General features: G+C 44.4%; 1 protein-coding gene across 1 annotated transcript in view; it reads left to right on the forward strand.

The window, feature by feature from the left end:
- The window catches only part of LOC126457989 (protein singed), a 338,656-nt gene that overhangs the window by 244,806 nt on the left and 72,227 nt on the right, over window positions 1-21,623 (forward strand). The window lies entirely within an intron of this gene.

The raw sequence follows: 21,623 nt of genomic DNA on the forward strand, positions 1-21,623 counted from the left end.
TCCTGACTGAGAAAATACAAAGGCACAACTTGTGAAAACTGCTACAATTAAATTAAGCTAAAAGAAACTGTCGCTACTGACTAAAATAAAAATGGCTGAAACTCTGATTTTTTTTCCATGGTTGTGTGTGGATGTGAGTTGCGGACAATGAAAGAAGTGGATCTCAAGAAAATCGATTCTTTTGAAATGTGGGTTTTTTCACAGTAATCCGGATGAAATTAAGGTACTATGGGCATACAATGAGAGCGGAAGACTCATCAGAAAAAGCTGTAACGCTCGGAAGAATAGGACAAATACGAAGAAGAAAACTAAGTAGAAGTTGTATAGAGGACATCAAAGAAAGACCTGAAATGGTCCCGGAAGAACGGGGACCAAAACAACGTCCAGGAGTGCATGGAGGGACATAGTTAACCATGTCACTAGGAGTCTGAGACAACTAATGGATCATAACACACACGTTCTAAAAGTAATTATATTCCACAGAGAATTTTTTCTGGTTGAGAATTATGTTATTCTTTCATATTTTAGTTTTTATTCATATATAATTTCTATTTGACGAGAGCACTTTTGCTCAGATGTTTTAAATCACGGTGCGATTACATGTATTCTACCTAACTTTTTATTCTGATGAAGATTGCCCTATTGCAGTCGAAACCGTGGTCAGTTGACAAAAATTTTGTGCAACCGAAATGACTGTATATACGTCCCGTAATTAAATAGCGTACGGCTACTGAATCACAGCCAATAAAATGTTTAAAATTTGAAGTGATAGCCGTTCATTTCCAAGCGCTTTATGTAATGTTTCTGCTTCAATTCGGCTTCGTAGGTCTCCACTAGGGAACTGCGCTTGTTAACAGCAACCTTGAGCTCGCGACGTCCACTGAGCCGTTGTTTCAAATTCGAGGGGAGGTAATAGTCTCTGAGTGCCGAAATGCGTTAACCGTGGGGTGGATGATCGAACAGTTCGTAACGGAAATGCCGAATCTCGAATCTTATTGTTGGTACGGAGGGTACCGTTGTGTGAACGCGCGGTTTCGTGAAGGTCTCAGTTTGGTCAGCGTTTCGCAGTACACTCTTCTACTGATTACTGTTTTGATTTTGCGTCTGTGTACGATATCCATGTCCCGTCATCCGTAATACTGTTGGAAAACAAATTATCTCCATCTTGTCAATAGCAATCTAGCAGTGCTCGTCCTCTTGACGTTCTTTGCGTTATTCGTTGGTCGGTAACAATTTCGGTGGTAACACAGTTTGCTATCTTCGCGATTTCCCGTGACGATCGTGTAATTAGTGGTGCGTCCGACATAAAGAAATTAATCAGCTGTAGCACCAGTCGCCATTCAGGTTGAAGGTTTCGATCCTGTTGTGGCAAAATCGTATCGGTATGGATACTGGTCCTGTTATCCATATCGTCATCATGCACATCAATATGGTCACGTGTAAAATCTAGACACCATTGTTTAAACTTTCCTTCACTCAACACTGTAGGTCCCATAAGCTGGGCACAACTCCTGATGAATTTGAGCAGCTGCACAAAAAATCCAATTACGGAACTCACTCAGCAACTGCGGAAAAAAATATTTTCGAAGCCATTTTCGTTTGTTTTCACCCTTAGTCAAATTACTGCTGAATCGAAGCAACTACTTCTGTATCTTCGTAAACAATCACTAGATGGCGATACATGCAAGCAACTTCGTTCTGAGCTTCTAACATTCAAATATAAGCAAACGGCTCTTACCTTCCGTGTACACCTCATACAAAGACAGATTGGCCTTTGTTCGCACCATTCATTTGTTATCTACTTCAGACAAGGGCGGGTTTGATTGTTACATATGTTATCGAGTCACATCCTGTCAGCCCCATGAAGTGAGGTCCACAGAGCGAAGCTCATGTGTGTCAATCGACGTGTGTTGGCGAAGTAGTCCCTACGGAGGGGACTGACAGCTGATATGTGCTCGCTTAGAGTATGGATATCATGAGTAACGGAAGCGATTTATCTGAGTTTTTAAAATGAATGAAAAGGGCTTTTAACTATGGGGACAGTACTTCTTAAGTGGCGAACATCATGATTGGCGCCGTAGAGACCCGTTCTGCCAAGACGGCGACTGTCAGCCGGCTGCAGTAGCGAAATAGCTCACCGTTTATCCAGAGAAACCACGCAGTAACACTAGCGTGTCTTCAGTGGAACGAACGCACTTTGCTTTTCGAACTATCAAGGAAGTTTTTTCTTTTTGTTGTCTTGTTCTGCCAAGGACCTACGAAGAATTCAGTTAATGTTAAATGAAATCTTTCTTCGTAACACCAACGGAGATTATGAATGCAGGTGAGTCATGCGCAACGCATAAACACGAAGAGGTGTGCAGTTTAGTCGTTAAATTTTGTCGTCTATACCATACTTTAACAGAATGAACTCCTGTGGCGTATTCGTACGGTACTAGGAGAGAAGCAATTTAACCTCTGTATGATCTATGGAAGCTATTACATCATCTGAATAAATGGTTACTATATGTTTGTTACACTAGCATTATTTTGTGTTTATTTGACTTTTCTGTTGTTTACTGGACTACAAGAAAGCTTATCAGTTGCACATGTAAGTACGAATTCTCGTAATTGGAGGGCCACTTTGTTTGTGCTGTGAGTAAAACCCTACATGCTCTTTTAGAAGGATGCTGGCACCAGAACGCAGTCACAGGCTAGCGAGTGAGACACTCTAAAGTTAGCTACGCTTCCTAGAAGTCGTCATTGCAGTTAACGACTGCAGTAGACAGCTCCATGCTCACGTCCTGCAACGTTAAAGAAAGACGACGTCAGTATCCGTGAGTGAAGGTAGAGCATTTGAAGTTTCTGCAAATCTCTGCGGATGCAACATTTCTTGCGTTTGAATGGTTAGGATTAAGCTTACGTAGAAATGTTGATTCAGAGCTGCTATAAGCGAGATCTAGGCAGTGAACATAAATTGTAGTGGACTCTCTTAACATCCCAAAACTGCCTACTTCACGGTAGGAGACATTTCATATAAAAACCCAATAGTCGCAATATTTCATATGACCTACTAAGATATCACGGTTATCGAATTCTAACTTCTACCTGTATTTCATAATCAACAGTCGCTACGTATTAGCAGCATCGGCCGTAGCCAGTGTGCCACACATTCTTTGTGGTGTTCGTGACACGGAAGGAATGTAGAGTGTTCATGTAGTGTACAGCAAAGTCACAAACGGAGAACAGCTCAGTAGAGGGGTAGGGGAAAGAATTACCCTTGTGGTGTTGTGGGAACTGTGTTTCGCCTGAAGCGGCTTAGGAAAACAGAAAATATATGTGAGCGTAGGTTTCCGCGGTCGTTGTCACAATCAATAAAATTCTTCTGGGTAGGTGACCGTATTGACGATGTATGAAATTCTCCGGTGTTTCGGTGACTGTTGCAAATGGCCTTCCTCTGTGTGTATTTGTAACTGCGACTGTGGCCGACCCGTCAAAAACTTTTACACATTGAAAGTGCGGTCACGTACGCAGGAGAATTTTATTGAACAGAAATTGTGATGTGTATGTTTTAGAATATGATGTCTAACTTGTGTTCGTGATGGCGATGAGAGAAGGTGAATCTGCGTGCAAACGGTTCTCTCAGCTAGCACCACGTGAACAGCCGTCTTCGTCCCATTAACGACGTCAATTAGCCGTCATAAGCCCTCATTCCACGAGTCACTGCGGAGAGTTCTAAGAGTCGCTTCAAGACATTAGAGTATGGTCTTGCGAAGAGAAATTTTTTACCATCACGTCACCCGCTGCCAATAATCGAACCAGTTATTTTCCTATTGGACGCCTTGTCACTAGCGCGCGTTTGTGTCCTTGGCCAGTGACAGGTATTTCCGTAATCAGATGCTCCCTCCAGATGTGTTTTTCCTTAATCCCGTAAATTGGCGCCGACTTGCCGCGGAAATCGCTATGCTTCGTGCAGAAAGGATTGCACTCCCTAGGAGAAACAGTTTTCGCAGCCATAAAGTTGAAATTGATTTTTCTCTTTGCTCATAAATTTGATAAATGCTAATTTAATGGAGGAATATGTGATTACAAAAGTAGCGTGAGGCTAAACAGAGATTTTCGGGATGAATAAAATCAGAAAAGAGCGATGTTGCAGGTTTACATATCTCTACAGAGATCCACACAACTCTTGATTTATGATGATTTTGTACCCGTAATGTATTTCAGTTTGCGACGGCACAGTAAGACTCTGGTTCGGATCCTACCGCTGGCTGCCGCCGGCGCGGCTAAGAGCTACTGCCGGTTTCCCACCTCTGGGAAAACTCCCACGGCTTGCAGAATTCACCGCGGAAACGGGGACGCTACAGGAAGCGGCAGCGTCGTTAAAAAAAAAAAGTGGCGGAAGTGCAGGGCTAGCGCAGTAGAGGCTAAACGTTCCATATTGCCTACGTTTCAAGTTCCTTCCCGTCAAGGTCGACTCCCTGGATTTTCGGACTTATGGTTGCGCCACGAGGTGTCCGCTGTCAGGGGGTGGGGCACGGTAAAGCAAAGTGCCTTTGCGAAAGCGTTACACAGATACAGAAGTCCCAGAGGCAAATCATGTCACTGCACTATAGTAGTTGTGTGTTAAGTGGAACAGTGTTGGCAAATCAGTGTTGGTAATCCAGGCTGCTGTTGTACGCGCCTGCTGACACGCATAAAAGAAACTGCGATTTCTCCTGGCGCGGGGATCATAACCCGCACGCCCTTCCTCTTGTACGTATGTAGATACGATATTTGTACTTGCATGTGTCCGGTAGATACGTACTGAAATTGTTCTCATTGTGCGAGCGATGATGATAAATATTCAGGTAGGTACAGTCCATCCTGCAGCGCTTACCTTCTAAAGTGCGTAACACGTTATTTTACCTAATTCGTATGTGTTAAGGTATATTGTGCAAGAAATTTAAAACGGCGTCCCTTCTTCTGTTCGCAAAGCTTCTCATTCGTTTTCAGTACAATCACAAAAGCTGAAATTCAGGGAATGCTGCAGCTGGCATTAAAAGGATATAGATTAGATTTTCAACTTCTCTCTCATTGCTGAAATTCGAGAAGTTTGTAGAGGCACGTATTCATAAACCTAGGACACGTCGATTGGTTCAGAAATTTTTACGTTCCGGTTGTATAATTTGGCCAATTATAAGTCAGGGAGACTAAATTACAAGTAGCGTATTTGTCATTTTTGTTTGCTACATACTAAAATTCCATGGCTGTGTCTGTCAACAGATTTTCTTGCAATACGAACTTCCGAAACGTAATAGAGGGCAGACCCATACGGTAGCTGGTTGGAAACCAACGCACACTGCCTCTTCCCCCCACCCCCATTTTTTCATTACCATTACGACGGTAACGACACGTACTACCACTACACCACCACCACAACACCATCTAACAACCCTACCACAACAAAGGTCAAAAATTAATTATTATTGTGGTGTTGCTCAAGCTGCTAAATACTGCATTTTCGGGCAACAACAAAGTTATATTATGTGGCAGGTGTCATTAGAGCACAGTTAATAAAGTCATTTCATGAAATAATGGATAAACTAGGCACTCATCTTTTCATGTTTCCCACGCTGGTCTCGTTGTGAAATTATGGCTCAATCGTCGAAAATCTTGGTGGTGGCGATGATTCCAAGCTCGGGTGCAAAGAGGCCTAGGTGTTATTCTGCCATATTCAAATGTTTTATAGATGTGTTTCATAAACCATTCTTGAAGATTAAACCTTTGAAAGTCAGCACAGTGGTGATGTAAAAAAAGTAATCAGCACTCCGAATTTAAGTTACACTTCTTTTTTATTACTTTTGTTGCAGTATCACGTGACACACAAAACATCACTTCACAATACAAAACATACTTGAAAACATCTTCCTCACTGTTAAAGTTCACGTTTTATAAGCTGACTACAATATGCGTCTTTTCAACATGACGTCCAAGACTTGATTTGACTCTAATAACCGCTTACGCGCCCAAAAATCAGAGTTACAAGTACGGCAAAGATCATAGTGACAAAAGAAAGAATACACATAAGAATAATATCATTGCAATATAAACATATCGATGTATCAAAGTACCTCTACATCAATGAAATCAAATGTGAATGTTCTCACATAAATATGTTAGCTATTCTACAGAAACACAGTAGAATATTGCTGGTATCGAGAGGTTGAGGTGAGTTGCCGCAATGGTTACGTAATTCAAGGACAATTACAACCACCACTACCACCACCACCACCACCACCACCACCACCACCTTTCTCTTTCCTTTATTGGTCTTCGTTAATAAATACCATCGAAATGATATGTTAATTCAACCAATTGTTTCAAACTCTGCTGAAATAAGGACAGTGCAGAAGTCATGACGATGTAACTGAACAGTAAGATTCCGCAGTTTAGATATTCTATAAGAATAGGCCTTATGTTGACACACAAACTAAATTATAGTAGGAGTCTCATTGTTAAAGAAAATATTGTCTCAGGTATTTAGAGGCCACATAACTAAATTTAGTTTGAATTTGTTGTTCGGCAATAGTATCAGTCGTATCTTACTTTCAGTGAGATATGTGAATGTCTCTGGAGGAATGACAGTCCATTGCTCCTCAGGAGCCTAAACCGTGGAAGGTAGTGATGGTGGAAGCTGGGTTCCAGAGCGAAGTCGATGTTCTAACGCATGCCAAAGATATTCCATTGGGTTCAGGTCGGGACTCGGAGCAGGCCAGTCCGTTTCAGGAATGTTGTTCCCCACGAGCCATTGCCTCACAGATGCTGCTTTATGACAAAGTGCATTATTGAACTGATACAACCAATCAACATCTCCGAACTGTTCCTTTGCTGCACGCAGAACACATTGCTGTAAGATGTATTCATATCCTTCTGAATTTAGCGTTTCTTTAAGTTAAATACGGGGAGCAAACCCTAACCACGGAAAACGCACCCATGCAGTAACACCGCGTCCTCCGTACTTTAAGATTGGTACTACAAATGATGGCAGGTAACGCTTTCCCAGGCATTCGCCAAACTCAGACCGTTCCATCGGTTTCCTACAGTGTCTAGCGTGATTCATCACATCTGATCGTCCGTTTCCAATCATTCACCGTCCAGTGGCGTCGCTTAGCACTGACTAGAGCAATGTATGGCTCTTGAGGCGTTCCTCGACCATTGTCCTCCATTCCACACGCACTGTCATTGGGCTAACTGGAATGCTGGTGGCACTTGGGAATTCATGATTCCTTCCACTGATTCCATGCGATTTTTTTCAGCTATCCTTCGCAGTGTTCGACTAACATGCCCGTCAGTATTTGATGTCTTGCCTGGTCGTGGTGTAGCTGTGGGTGGCTCTCAGCGTTTCCATTTCACAATCACGTAACCACCAACAGTCGACTTTTGCAGCTTTAGAAGGGTTGAAATGCCCCAAATGGATTCGTTACCTACGAGACATCCACTGGCTAATCGGCATTCCAAGACAGTGACCTCTCTTGACCGAACCATTCTGGTGTTACTGCATCTCCACTGAGAGCTCGATACTCCGCCTCCTTTTATACTGGTGGATACAGCTCTCGTGACGTCTAGTGGTCTGTTCCGCATTACATAGTGGTGTCCAGATACTTTCGATCAGCTAGCGTATACATATTGTAAATAGTAATGGCTCTGTGAAACACAAAAGCTGTGGGAGCACATACGAAGTTTCTTTTACATCAGTAAGAAATCTGATGTGGAGTCAACATTCTGTCTGATACTGGGTAATAAGCAATAGTACGGACCGTATCGAATGCTCCCTGGAAGTCAAGTAAGATGGCATTCTCCCGGGCGCCGTTGTATATTGCAATCTGGATACCATGAACGAAAGGTTCATCTGTGCAAGAGTTAGCTTACGAAGCTCATCACGCCAAAACGTGCGGTCTAACGCACGACTTTCCGGGCGGGAAGGAGCGCCGGCGGATTTGTGTCGAGGTCCCATGAGCCGGCCAGTCTGTGGATGGTTTTTAGGCGGTTTTCCATCTGCCATCTGCCTCGGCAAATGCGGGCTGGTTCCCCTTATTCCGCCTCAGCTACACTATGTCGACGATTGCTACACAAACAAGTTCTCCACGAACGCTTACACCACCATTACTCTACCAAGCAAACATAGGGGTTACACTCGTCTGGTGTGAGACGTTCACTGGTGGGTCCACCGGGGGCCGAACCGCACAATAACCCTGGGTTCGGTGTGGGGCGGCGAAGGGGTGAAGTGGACTGCGGTAGTCGTCGTGGGGTTATGGACCACTGCGGCTGCGGCGGGGACGGAGCCTCTCCGTCGATTCTAGGTCATAAAATGACATAACATGACATGACATTGTTCTTCCACATATGATCCTTAAATAAAATCCAAAGAAGCACAGCGAAATATTCAGCTCTCCAGTGGAGTGTGCATAGTTTTGAGACCGAGATTAAAACCGTGTGGCGGACTGGGACTCGAACCCAGAACCTTGTACAAGAGGAGAGGTACGGGCGGAAGTGAAGCTCTGAGGCGTACCTGGGTAGCTAATTGGTACAACCAATGCCCGCGAAGGGCAAGGTTCCAGGTTAGAGCCCCGATCCGTCACACAGCACACAGTTGTAATCTGCCAGGAGGTATCAAATAATGTTGGCTTAGTAAAGACTGAAAATGTAACAGAGGCTGCAATGAGAGGGACTGAGACAAAGAGACTGCACTTCATGAAAAGGCGAAACCTACATTCCGGGAGGAGTTCGGCGCCTATTACTACTAGTTACGTAGATGAACCTGTCGATTATGACGTTCCTGATCTTGCAAAGACCGTATATCTCAGTGGGAGTAGGTATAACAGGTGGAGAGGTGAGACGAATAAATGCACCTTACCGACACACACTATTGAGGCTTACTGAGGGCAGACAAATAGTTGGTGACCAAGTTATATCATCTCCTAACCTGTTACCAAAAGCCTAAATTCGTTTATAGCACTTTACTCAATTTTTTTCTTCCTTTTTTTTCTCTTCAGTTATAGCGTAAATCGGCTGTAAGCTCCTCACGAATTTCCATTAGTTGTTAAGTGAAATGTACTTATACCTATCGTGTAAAATGTGAGGCGTCTGAATGGGCCTGAAGATCCTGATCCGGCTAATACCGAAAAAATAAATAAACGCAAATCGAGACTTGCTCTGCGCAGCTTGAAATCTGCACCTCCCCCGTGCTGTTTTGAGACAGTGCTTCGCTGAGTGTTGACACGCCACTTAGTATGTGCGTGTTGGCTGGTACAGAGGTGCGCCGCTTGGCATGTGCCACCCGATCCCCTGTAGCGTCGCGGCACGTCACGTCACGTCACGTAACGCAGAGCCGGCGTCGCCTTCCACCCACCAAGGCCACTGCGTCGCGGTCGTGACTCACCGACGCCCAGGGGTTTCCTTTTTAGCCGTACTCTTCATAGCACTGCATTGGAGAACTCTGCGCGATAACTACTCAATCTGTTGCTTTTTCACACACCACTCATTCGAGGCCGGGGATGCAAATGCTGCCGAGTGCAGATTCCGCGCACTCGAGCTCGAGAGCCTGTTGGAGACTAATATGTTTGCAGTATTCTCAAGTGTACGAAAAACACAATACTACTTTTTAAGTCAGAAGATACTTCAAGGAAGAGTAACTGCTTATTTTATAAAGCCAACAGAGAGCGTTTGTGCGGACTTTAAGCAGTGAATGAAGCAGCTGGTCGTTCGCTAGGGCAATATAAAGTAGCAAAGTACTGTCACTGTTACCGACATTTGACCTGAGTCTTAAATAGCACCCAAGTCACTAAACTCTGGTAAAATAAATTCTCTGTAGTCTGCGAGGTATGCCCTTTTCGTATGTGAACAAAATTGACAAGTTAACTGCGGCTGCCGCACTTTTTTCAGTGGGCATATCAGAACATTACACGATACAGATTTCACCTTCTCCTTTTTATAAACTTCTCTCCCCTCTGAAGATGCAGCCTCGCAACTTAGGTTTTCCGGTTCAGATACTGCTCGCACAACCTTTGCCACCGACAAAAGTACCTTTTACATAGAGAAACTGATGCATAGAGAAATTTCCTTTCGTTGGTTTACAGGTAATGGTTAACAAAAAGCTGTTTCGTGGATGTTGATCCAGTATCCAGCTTCATTTCTTGGTCTGTACGATTTTATAAATCTCCTTTAAGATTACTGATTGATTTTTAGTCTGTGTCAAGTTTGGAGAATAAATGGGTACTGCTCGCACACAGTGGATGACCGACGTATGCGTAATTGCAAGAAAGAGCATGGTAACGATGGCGACATGTGATAACAATTGTTGAAATAGATCACCTTTGTACATAGGAAGAAAAAAAACACCACCATGAGTGAATGTTCAATAAACTGATAGCACTGGCGCGCACTTGACAAAGCCTGGTGAAATGAAAGGTAGAAGAATCAGAATAGCTACATTACCACAAAAAAGGTTTATGAGGGCTTTTCGGAAAGTAAGGTCCGATCGGTGGCGATATGGAAACCACAGTGAAAATAAAAAAAATGTTTTTTTAGAACAGTTAGCTACACCTTCCAGGTACCCCGACTTAAGACACCTGTCGTAGCTCTGTACCAACTTTCCAATACCCTCGTCATAGAAGGTAGCCGCTTGCCCTTTCTGCCAATTTTCTTCGCTGGTCTGCAGCACCTTGTCTGTGCGAAAATGTTTTCTTCGTAGACAGCGATTCTTGTGAACTGAGGTGGAACTCAGAAGGAGCCAATTCTGGGCTGTATGGCAGGTGATCAAACACTTCCCAGATCAGCCATTCCAAATGACGCTGTACCTCACAGCTGTTATCAAAAGACAAGCAAGGGCGGACGATATGTATGTTTTTCTATGAAAACAGCTTTCGCAATACAAACAACATGCTACGAGGCGTTGTCTTGTTGCGATACTGTTTCAGGAGAATGCTAAAGAAATGGTTCGTGGTTCGACTTTGCTTTTGCAAATGACCAGATTTTACAATGATATTGTGAACAGCCGTTGCCTGGCGGATAGCGATATCCCGGGAGCACGTCACAATACTTACCATTCGCCATTTCAATTTGCCATGCAAATAAAAGTTTCATGACAGCAGTCGCTGACATCCTTAATGAATTTAATGAGTCATTTTACAAAAACACCATAGACTGTACACACAAAAGATACATGTACAACCTCAGCTGTTTTTTGCGGAATACCTTTCATTAAATGAGATCCAGGTGTCATTTTAAGATAGATAAGAGGGAATTCTTGTGCAAGATGACCTGTCGTCCAGAAATTGTATTCATTGGCCAATTGTATCCTACAGAATCTTGGTCCAAGTGTACATTTTGGAGAGTTGTGCGGTACAAACCGCCGTTCCCCTCTAGTGGCTGCTATACCAACAGCGGCGTGTACCTGAGAGGCTGTCGTAGCTGAAGTGAAGTGATATTATTCAGACACCACACTACTGTCACTGAATTTTAATGAAGGCTCATATCACACGATGCTGAATATGTTTACGTTGTCTTCGCAGCTCACCGCTAAAGTCCCATTCCTGACATTTTGCCGACTCGACGTACAGGGCTTAAAGCCACACTGATCCATCAGTTCCTAGTCACTAGGTATCTGTTCAATGCGTGAGTCGAAGCAGCTAGGCAAGTACTATCTCAGGAAAACATCAAACACTTATTTACTTCGATGCTGTCTCTTAATGGTGCTTAATTTCAGCTCTAAATAACTGTTGTTGTTGTTGTTGTTGGTGTGTTCTACAGTCATGAGACTGGTTTGATGCAGCTCTCCATGCTGCTCTATCCTGCGTAAGCTTCGTCATCTCCCAGTACCTACTGCAACCTACATCCTTCTGAATCTGCTTGGTGTATTCATCTCTTGGTCTCCCTCTACGGTTTTTACCCTCCACGCTGCCCTCCAATACTGAATTGGTGATCCCTTCATGCCTCAGAACATATTCTACCAACCGATCCCTTCTTCTGGTCAAGTTGTGCCACAAACTCCTCTTCTCCCCAATTCTATTCAATACCTCCTCATTAGTTATGTGGTCTACCGATCTAATCTTCAGCATTCTTCTGTAGCACCACATTTCGAAAGCTTCTATTCTCTTCTTGTCTAAACTATTTATCGTCCATGTTTCACTTCCATACATGGCTACACTCCATACAAATACTTTCAGAAACGACTTCCTGACACTTAAATCTATACTCGATGTTAACAAATTTCTCTTCTTCAGAAACGCTTTCCTTGCCATTGCCAGTCTACATTTTATATCCTCTCTACTTCGACCATCATCAGTTATTTTGCTCCCCAAATAGCAAAACTCCTTTACTACTTTAAGTGTCTCATTTCCTAATCTAATCCCCTCAGCATCACCTGACTTAATTCGACTACATTCCATTATCCTCGTTTTGCTTTTGTTGATGTTCATCTTATATACTCCTTTCAACACACTATCCATTCCGTTCAACTGCTCTTCCAAGTCCTTTGCTGTCTCTGACAGAATTACAATGTTATCGGCGAACCTCAAAGTTTTTATTTCTTCTCCATGGATTTTAAAACCTACTCCGAATTTTTCTCTTGTTTCCGTCACTGCTTGCTCAATATAGAGATTGAATAACATCGGGGATAGGCTACAACCCTGCCTCACTCGCTTCCCAACCACTGCTTCCCTTTCATGCCCCTCAATTCTTATAACTGCCATTTGGTTTGTATACAAATTGTAAATAGCCTTTCGCTCCCTATATTTTACCCCTGCCACCTTCAAAATTTCAAAGAGAGCATTCCAGACAACATTGTCAAAAGCTTTCTCTAAGTCTACAAATGCTAGAAACGTAGGTTTGCCTTTCCTTAATCTAGCTTCTAAGATAAGTCGTAGGGTCAGTATTGCCTCACGTGTTCCAATACTTCTACGGAATCCAAACTGATCTTCCCCAAGGTCAGGTTCTACTAGTTTTTCCATTCGTCTGTAAAGAATTCGCGTTAGTATTTTGCAGCTGTGACTTATTAAACTGATAGTTCGGTAATTTTCACATCTGTCAACACCTGCTTTCTTTGGGATTGGAATTATTATATTCTTCTTGAAGTCTGGAGGTATTTTTCCTGTTTCATGCCTATTGCTCACCAGATGGTCGAGTTTTGTCAGGACTGGCTCTCCCAAGGCCGTCAGTAGCTCTGATGGAATATTGTCTACTCCCTGGGCCTTGTTTCGACTCAGGTCTTTCAGTGCTCTGCCAAACTCTTCACGCAGTATCATATCTCCCATTTCATCTTCATCTTCATCTACATCGTCTACCATCTCCATAGTATTGCCCTCAAGTACATCGCCCTTGTATTGGCCCTCTATATACTCCTTCCGCCTTTCTGCTTTCCCTTCTTTGCTTAGAACTGGGTTTCCATCTGAGCTCTTGATGTTCATACAAGTGGTTCTCTTTTCTCTAAAGGTCTCTTTAATTTTCCTGTAGGCAGTATCTATCTTACCCCTAGTGAGATAAGCCTCTACATCCTTACATTTGTCCTCTAGCCATCCCTGCTTAGCCATTTTGCGCCATTTGAGACGTTTGTATTCCTTTTTGCCTGCTTCATTTACTGCATTTTTATATTTTCTCCTTTCATCAATTAAATTCGATATTTCTTCTGTTATCCAAGGATTTCTACTAGCCCTCGTCTTTTTACCTACTTGATCCTCTGCTGCCTTCACTACTTCATCCCTCAAAGCTACCCATTCTTCTTCTACTGTACTTCTTTCCCCATTTCTGTCAATTGTTCCCTTATGCTCTCCCTGAAAGTCTGTACAACCTCTGGTTCTTTCAGTTTATCCAGGTCCCATCTCCTTAAATTCCCACCTTTTTGCAGTTTCTTCAGTTTTAATCTACAGTTCATAACCAATAGATTGTGGTCAGAGTCCACATCTGCCCCTGGAAATGTCTTACAATTTAAAACCTGATTCGTAAATCTGTCTTACCATTATATAATCTATCTGATACCTTTTAGTATCTCCAGGTTTCTTCCATGTATACCGCCTTCTTTTATGATTCTTGAACCAAGTGTTAGCTATGATTAAGTTGTGCTCTGTGCAAAATTCTACCAGGCGGCTTCCTCTTTCATTTCTTAGCCCCAATCCATATTCACCTACTACATTTCCTTCTCTCCCTTTTCCTACTACCGAATTCCAGTCACCCATGAGTATTAAATAACTAAAGTTCTGATTTCGGGACAGTTTTGATGGAAAATTGAATTAGTCGTGTGACGCATCAGTTTAAAGCTTGTCAACGATTCCTGCACAGTGTTAGAGTTGTTGTCCCGCAGTGCATGTAGATGACGCCGTTATGGCCAGAACTATGACTCACTGTCAATTACTACAGCTCTTTCCATTTTCCAGCCTCGGGCCAATTAAATGTTGAGATTGTTCTTTATCCTAGAATGCTTCAGTCATCAAATTTTTATTTACAATATATTGGGAATTGACTCATCTGTACTAACGTCAACGGGCGCGCTCCGAAGTCGGGGTGGGAGAATAGCAAAGGTGGCTCTTTTGGGAATTCCGTGAAATCCTTGGTGTCTTATGTGCGTAAAGATGGTTTCCTCTAACACACCAACAGTGAAAGCCACAGCACATCTTCTTTGACTTATATTCTGTGTTTCACACTTGATCCTCGTTTATCAGTAGTTTATTTCTAAGTTAGGCTGAGCATAGAAGTCCAAGACCCCGGATTAATTGGTCTTCGGTTCGATCCACAGTCAGTTCCAGAATTTTTATCTCTGACTTATTACTTCTTTCACTTCTGGCAACGTTTGTTGATGTAAAAAACGCCAAGATGTGCCGTGGTTCGAAGTCCACGTTAAGCTGTATGACAGGCTGGGTAAGTCAGTTCAGAAGTCTGAGGAAGACAACGGCGTACCACCTACAGTAGGACCATGCGTGCTAGTAAAGCACTTTCAGGCTGATGACAGCTTTACCAGAAGTCCAGTCTGTACGCAAAGGTCTATCTGTGCAGATATTTGCGCAGAGCCGGTCGGTGTGGCCGTGCGGTTCTAGGCCCTTCAGTTTGGAACCGCGTGACTGCTACGGTCGCAGGTTCGAATCCTGCCTCGGGCATGGATGTATGTGATGTCCTTAGGTTAGTTAGGTTTAAGTAGTTCTAAGTTCTAGGGGACTGATGACCTCAGATGTTAAGTCCCATAGTGCTCAGAGCCATTTGAACCATTTTGAAGCATTTGCGCAGCTCTCTGTACATGTAAGAAGTCACTGTTTTAGTGTGTTGCTTGCCCGCCATACGTCGGTCTAGGAAAGACTTTCAGGAGGAAGCGGTTATCCTCTGGCAACGGATTTTTCGGTTCAGGACATTCCTTAGTAATGCAAGAAATTCTTTTGTGATCTGTTGACGCAACTATAACATCGTGTCAGTGAGGGAAATAACTGTCTAAATGGTTAAGATAGGACCTCCTTAACGGATGGCAGTTTTCACATATTAATTTTCTTCGCGAGTTACACGGCGAACCCGACAACTGGCAAAATTATTTGAGAATGGATATGGAGATAGAAATATCAACTGACAGTCGTAACTCCTCTCATATCGCAGCAAAATGCTTCTTTGAGAAGAGTAATTCCACCCATATGAATATCGAAACGAGCGGCATTGCGATGCCGTAGAATAGGAAAAAGTGGCAGTAGTTTAGATTTTTCGACAGCGATACCCACGCAAGCACTGAGCGAAATAACAGCTGAAACCTACCGTTCTATATACATTGTCCTGCAGAAAAGTTTCATGAAGACAAAGGATCTCAATTACGTAACATGTTAATTGTGGTAAATTAAAAATAATATTTTTACGTTTTTAGAAGTGTTTTGAACTCTATATATTGTAATAAATTATAGGAACGGCCAATGAAGCATCTTTTCCTTTGTTTCTGATTTACAGTTCACTCCCTAAAATCGATCAGAAACATGTTACAAACTTTTGCGTCAGGCTATAAAACTTGATTCTGAACTCCATTTAGGGATTCATGGTTCGTAAGGAGAGTTTTAAGATTGTAATAGTGAATCGTACAGTTTACCTTTGTCTTATTCTTCTGATGTACCACATTCTCCATTAGGGAGTAATTGTGTTGACACACACGTATAAGAATACCAATGTTCCTGAAGACACTGCTGCAAGGTGTTCCTTCACCAATATATAACAATATTCTGACAGCACTCGTCTGTAAAAGTATGCAAGCAAACCCTTGTTCAGGTTAAAGTAATGAGAGATTTTTAAGCGCAAAGGAGAGAGAGCCGATCATATCTCGAAGTTCCGTGAGGAAATGAGGTGGTACATTGTCTCGCTGTTGGTAAACCATCCCATCTCGGTCACTTCCATATATTTGTGCAGTTAAAAAATTTTCAAGCGTATCCAGATACACAGTACCAGTGACAGTTTTCTGAATGAAGAAGGAAGAGCTTTAAACTTTCAGTTTACTAAGGACACAAAACACATTAACTTTGGGGCTGTCACGAACTTGTTCCAGGTTTGCGTGTGGATTTTTCCTGCCCCATATTCTGCCGTTCGCTCACAAAACCTGACAACGGCCGTGAGAGCGTTGTGGTGACCACATGCCCCTCCGTATCCGCATCCGGTGAAGTCTACGGGGTGAGGATGACATGGCGGCCGGTCGGTTCCGTTGGACCTTCGTGGCCTGTTTGGGCAGTGTCTGTATATTCTGCAGCTGTGGGTGTTCACCCTGCCGCTAAGATGACATGTTGTCGCATCACTGACGATTGTGTTCGGGATTGTCTCGTCCTTCCCTATCCGATGCAACATTTCCGCGCAGAATTCCCCTCGAGCAACCTTATCTGTATCACTAATGTGCTGTGCCATTGTGAGTTTGTATGGTTTCAAGTGTAAACGTCACTGCGGGCTAAGGTATCCATAACATAATCATAAACACGCGGGCGAGCTGGTCATTTATCATGTCGCAGTGAATAACCCGTTTCAACAAAGTTCTTGTGCCAAGAGTAAATTGTAGGCGTACTTGGAGGTTCATTAGCGTATTCTGTGCGAAATGCACGCCGCACAGTCATTGCAGAGTTCCTTTCATGGAACGAAAACACACAGCTAGCACGCTCCGCACTAGCTAAGGTAACCATTTTAACTGTGCACTATACTGGCTCTGCTGGTGGTGGAATGGGGTACTGATGGACTACGTGGACCAAACTTGAGGTTATTTGCTCCAAAATGATAGGTCTACCGAGTCTTTAAAGTATCTGAGTAAATTTCTATATCATGTCAAAGTTGCAAAGACCTTTTCGATTCACCCTGTAATATAATGTCGCGGAATGTGACGTAAGAAGGAAGCCTATCGTTGGAGCAGGAAGCGACCCCTCTAGCTTTTCGCCGCAGAACTGCCGCCCGTCTGTAAGGTAGGGGGGAAGAGCGGATGCTGCGGCTCAGTATTCGCGGTGCGCTCTGCCGTACGTCAAGGGGGACCCGGCGGGGCAGCGCAGCGCCTGCCGAATACAGAGGCGGTTCCTCCCTCCCGGCGTCGCGGGGCGGCTTCCGGCCACGCCGGCTCACGCTAATTACCTCGTAAATCCGCCGCCGCTACCTTCTGCCACCACTCAGACCGTGCTCTCAGGTTTCTACCTCAGATGGCCGCTGGGCGGATTTAGGGCCTGTCCAGCGGCAGAAACACCGCGTTTGCGTCATCCTGGGTGCTTTTAGTATCAGCACCCTAAAAGGAACCATGTGTTTCTCAGACATTTACGATTAAGCCGCGTCACCAAATGGATGTTCCGTTCACTGGCTTGCTAAGCTGGAACGGGACATGGCACAGTTCTCCAGACGAGTGGGAGATCCTGTACCTGAAGTTATGCGTATAGCGAACGTTCTTCAATGCACGCTGTTTATACATGGAGCAAAATAACAAAGTGATTGTCATTTACTTGTATAGAGGACGGCTAGCAAAACAACAAGCAGAGAAATAACTTGGTCACGCCTTCTTCTCAAAGGCGTACCTTCGGTTAGTTAGTAATTTGTTCATTCCATATATACACTACTGGCCATTTAAATTGCTGCACCACGGAGATGACATGCTACAGACGCGAAATTTAACCGACAGGAAGAAGTTGCTGTGATATGCAAATGATAAGCTTTTCAGAGCATTCACACAAGGTTGGCGCCGGTGGCGATACCTACAACGTGCTGACATGAGGAAAGTTTCCAACCGATTTCTCATACACAAACAGCAATTGACCGGCGTTGTCTGGTGAAACGTTGTTGTGATGCCTCGTGTAAGGAGGAGAAATGCGTACCATAACGTTTCCGACTTTGATGAACGTCGGATTGTAGCCTATCGCGATTGCGGTTTATCGTATCGCGACATTGCTGTTCGCGTTGGTCGAGATCCAATGACTGTTAGCAGAATATGGAATCGGTGGGTTCAGGAGGGTAATACGGAACGCCGTGCTGGATCCCAACGGCCTCGTATCACTAGCAGTCGAGATGACGGGCATCTAACCACATGGCTGTAACGGATCGTGCAGCCACGTCTCGATCCCTGAGTCAAAAGATGGGGACGTTTGCAAGACGACAACCATCTGCACGAACAGTTCGACGACGTTTCCAGCCGCACGGACTATCAGCTCGGAGACCATGGCTGCGGCTACCCTTGACGCTGAGTCACAGACAGGTGCGCCTGCGATGGTGTACTCAACGACGAACCTGGGTGCACGAATGACAAAACGTCATTTTTTCGGATGAATCCAGGTTCTGTTTACAGCATCATGATGGTCGCATCCGTGTTTGGCGACATCGCGGTGAACGCACATTGGAAGCGTGTATTCGTCATCGCCATACTGGCGTATCACCCGGCGTGATGACATGAGGTGCCATTGGTTACACGTCTCGGTCACCTCTTGTTCGTATTGACGGCACTTTGAGCAGTGGACGTTAGATTTCAGATGTGTTACGACCCGTGGCTCTACCCTTCATTCGATCCCTGCGAAACCTACATTTCAGCAGAATAATGCACGACCGCATGTTGCAGGTCCTGTACGGGCCTTTCTGGATACAAAAAATGTTGGACTGCTGCCCTGGCCAGCACATTCTACAGATCTCTCACCAATTGAAAACGCCTGGTCAATGGTGGCCGGGCAACTGGCTCGTCACAATACGCCAGTCACTACTCTTGATGAATTGTGGTATCGTGTTGAGGCTGCATGGGCAGCTGTACCTGTACACGCCATCCGAGCTCTGTTTGACTCACAATGCCCAGGCGTATCAAGGCCGTTATTACGGCCAGAGGTGGTTGTTCTGGGTACTGATTTCTCAGGATCTATGCACCCAAATTGCGTGAAAATGTAATCACATGTCAGTTCTAGTATAATATATTTGTCCAATGAATATCCGTTTATCATTTGCATTTCTTCTTGGTGTAGCAATTTTATTGGCCAGTAGTGTAGTTAAAATATTTAGGGGAAAATGCAGTCCCAAGTGTGTCTGAGCACTGGTTTTATTCAGCATTCCAAGTCACTGTATTATTTCCCACCCTGTTGGCTACAAAACCCTATCTTTGAAAATAATCTCAGTTCAATGCGACGGCCTTACACCGCTTTACTGGGAGGGCCTGTACGCCCGCGTGGTACCGCTCTTCTGGTCGACGTTCGGAGCCAACGTCTTTCTGTATCAATAACCTCCCCGACATCCACGTAATGCTTCCCACGGTGATTCCCAAACAGATGGAAGTCGGAAGATGCGACATCCGGGCTGTAGGCTGGATGAAGAGCAACAGTCAGTTGAAGTTTTGTGAGCTGCTCTTGGATGGGCAGATTTATGTGAGGCCTTGGGTTGACACGGAGAAGGAGAATTTCGTTAGCATTTTTGTGGCGACGAACACGCTGAAGTCGTTTCTTCAATTTCCTGAGGGTAGCACAATACACTTCAGAGTCGATCGTTCCACCATGAGGGAGGACATCAAGCTGAATAACCGCTCCAGAGTCCCAGAAGACCGTCGCCAAGGCTTCTTCAGTAGAAGAGATGTGTTTCAAAGTAACGAAGATGATGAACAAGTGCTCATAACTCTTTAAGATACGCATTAGGGCACATGTTTGTAAGGACTCTTTTTTTGTCCATTCTGCCACCTCTGAAAATTTGTCTGTGGATTTCTGGTTCACCGTATAGTAAGAGTACTTGACCATCAACATGGACGAAGTAAACAACCCAGTTACTGACCAGCTGCGACCAGTAAGAACAGTCCGAAGCCATTTGTAAGCCATACCCACTTAACGGGGTATTACATTGTTTAATGTTGCTATCTGACATACACGTGACGAGTTTTGAGGCGTTTGCATTTGTGTGTAAAAAAACATACAAATTATCTTCAGAATGTCATAGCACAGTGAAGTTAGGGATTAGCTATTCTAATGGTCTCGTCTACCTCCTAAAAACTGAAAATGTGTGTCAGAAGAGGTTCCTCCCTAATCTGTCTCACGATCGAATGAGAATACGAGCAGGTACCATACATGACAGAGGAAAGAACGGCGTTATGTCCCACTTAGGTGTGATGAACATTTTATAGAATTTCGACAAGCTTGGTGGCGCTATTTGTACGCCGCTGCGCACGTATTACAGAAGCAACCAGGTTCACAACCCTGTTTGAAAATCTCTCCAGGTCAATATCTGGATCTTTCCGTAAATATGCTACGGCTATTTCTACATCTACATCTACATCCACATTCATACTCCGCAAGCCACCTGACGGTGTGTGGCGGAGGGTACCTTGAGTACCTCTATCGGTTCTCCCTTCTATTCCAGTCTCGCATAGTTCGCGGAAAGGAGGATTGTCGGTATGCCTCTGTGTGGGCTCTAATCTCTCTGTCTTTATCCTCATGGTCTCTTCGCGAGATATACGTAGGAGGGAGCAAAATACTACTTGACTCCTCGGTGAAGGTACACTCCTGGAAATTGAAATAAGAACACCGTGAATTCATTGTCCCAGGAAGGGGAAACTTTATTGACACATTCCTGGGGTCAGATACATCACATGATCACACTGACAGAACCACAGGCACATAGACACAGGCAACAGAGCATGCACAATGTCGGCACTAGTACAGTGTATATCCACCTTTCGCAGCAATGCAGGCTGCTATTCTCCCATGGAGACGATCGTAGAGATGCTGGATGTAGCCCTGTGGAACGGCTTGCCATGCCATTTCTACCTGGCGCCTCAGTTGGACCAGCGTTCGTACTGGACGTGCAGACCGCGTGAGACAACGCTTCATCCAGTCCCAAACATGCTCAATGGGGGACAGATCCGGAGATCTTGCTGGCCAGGGTAGTTGACTTACACCTTCTAGAGCACGTTGGGTGGCACAGGATACATGCGGACGTGCATTGTCCTGTTGGAACAGCAAGTTCCCTTGCCGGTCTAGGAATGGTAGAACGATGGGTTCGATGACGGTTTGGATGTACCGTGCACTATTCAGTGTCCCCTCGACGATCACCAGTGGTGTACGGCCAGTGTAGGAGATCGCTCCCCACACCATGATGCCGGGTGTTGGCCCTGTGTGCCTCGGTCGTATGCAGTCCTGATTGTGGCGCTCACCTGCACGGCGCCAAACACGCATACGACCATCATT

Source organism: Schistocerca serialis, chromosome 2 (genome assembly GCF_023864345.2).
Source record: "Schistocerca serialis cubense isolate TAMUIC-IGC-003099 chromosome 2, iqSchSeri2.2, whole genome shotgun sequence".
NCBI classification, from domain to species: Eukaryota; Metazoa; Arthropoda; class Insecta; order Orthoptera; family Acrididae; genus Schistocerca; species Schistocerca serialis.